This window comes from Nanorana parkeri, unplaced genomic scaffold, assembly GCF_000935625.1.
Source record: "Nanorana parkeri isolate BGI_ZX_2015 unplaced genomic scaffold, ASM93562v1 scaffold2963, whole genome shotgun sequence".
Lineage (NCBI taxonomy): Eukaryota > Metazoa > Chordata > Amphibia > Anura > Dicroglossidae > Nanorana > Nanorana parkeri.
In genome coordinates, this window is record NW_017309231.1 from 70676 (window position 1) to 72596 (window position 1921).

Consider the following 1921-nt stretch of genomic DNA (forward strand, 5'->3'; position numbering starts at 1 on the left):
GATCACTGGCGGTATGTCACTCCCTGAGGAAGGAGATTGGGGGCCCCTGACATGTGTCGGCTTATTGGACTGGCTCCGGGGGAGTCTCATCCTCTCTACATCTCACACACAGGAAGGAGACGTCTCTCATCTACTGACCTCCACAGGGAAAGCCGTCGTGGGGACATAACGGATCACAAAGCCACATCTTCTTCTGTCCGACATGTTTGGGTCACTGGCATGAACAGTCAGCCCGTCATGAACCTGCCAATAGGAATGAAGAATGAGAGGAACGTTCTCTGCCGACCAATCAGCTTCTCCTCTGCATTATATATTATATTGTATCATTTTATATCTCTGTGTCTTCCTCATATATCCGATCTCACTCATCGTATGCCCCGCCCACTGGAAGGGAACCTTCCCATAGTACACGCCCTTCCTGAGAGATAGAAGAGCGTCCTCTGTGCTCCTCTCTGATATGGTTTCACTGTAGAGGGGATTAGAGGGAGTTATAGGGAGTTATAGCGGGATTAAGGGGTTAGAGGGGGCTAGGAGGGTTGTAGGGGCTATAGTGAATAGGGAGTTATAGGGTGTTATAGGGAGTTATAGGGGAGTTATAGGGGGTTATATGGGGTTGTAGGGGGTTAGAGGGGGTTTTAGGGAGTTATAGGGTGTTATAGGGAGTTATAGGGAGTTATAGGGGTTATAGGGGGTTATAGGGAGTTATAGGGTGTTATAGGGAGTTATAGGGAGTTATAGGGGTTATAGGGGGTTATAGGGAGTTATAGGGTGTTATAGGGAGTTATAGGGAAAAAAGGGGGGGGTTAGAGGGGCTTATAAGGGTTGTAGGGAGGTCTCCCCACCAGGGGCAGGGGGCGGAGTCTACATCTACATATATCTTTCATCTCTTCTATGACGTCATCCGATCCGTATACACACCACGTTTTACTTACCGACATTTGCCCGGCTTTCAGTGGACACTCCACCAGATCCTCGGCGTTCACCAGGTGGCTGGGAATCTCCTGATTGGATGTCAGCATATTCCCGGGAAGATGGGCGCTCCGGTGCTCCCGGATTCCCTGCTTGTGGCTGCCTGGAAGGAGACACATTGTATCCATTGAGGAGAGGAATCTGAATACAATGATGATGGTCGGGGGAGGGGGCGGGACGTCTATAGATACCTGGAATGACTTGGAGAACTCCATTTTCTGCATCCACGTCATCGAATGCCAGCCACACTGACGCCACGGGACCCCCCTCTAATCCCCAGTACCTGGAGGAGGGAACACCAATGTTTTATTCCACATGTGTCTGTATTAGGGATGCCACCTTTTCTTTAGGTGAAACCCGAACACTCTAGCAACGGACAGATATTTTTTGGGGGAGAATGAGTGGCGGCTTATTCACATGTAAATATCACAGTTGAGACTATTTTCAGTGGGGGGGGGGGGGGCCAGTAGCCCCTATCTTAATTTTGGTTGCCCCCGTCTGCCTGACATCTTGTGTCCGGGTTTCTGCTGCCATGAAACCCGAACACAGAATTCAAAACCCGGACTGTCCGGGTGAATCCTGGACAGGTGGCAACCCTAGTCTGTGTCTGGATCAGGTTCCGGGGACACGTCCCGGTCTACTTACTTAATGTCCTGATGCCAGGCCACGTATGGGGCCGTATTTTCTTTGTGTGGGACGTCGCTGGGGGGATATTTGCAGATAAATCTGGAGTCCAGGAGGATGACGTGTGGGCCCAGAACAGCGGTGATGGCTTCCAGCAGCTTGGGGTGGGAGGCTAAGCTCATCACCCACTCATACTCCAAGTGGATGTTGTGTAGATTGTACTGAGTGTACTCCTTGCCTGAAAAAAACAAAGATGAATGTGAATATCTCAGTCTGTGAGGGAAGGTCACTGGAAGGCAGACTGGGGCTGGCATGCAGGAAAAACAAC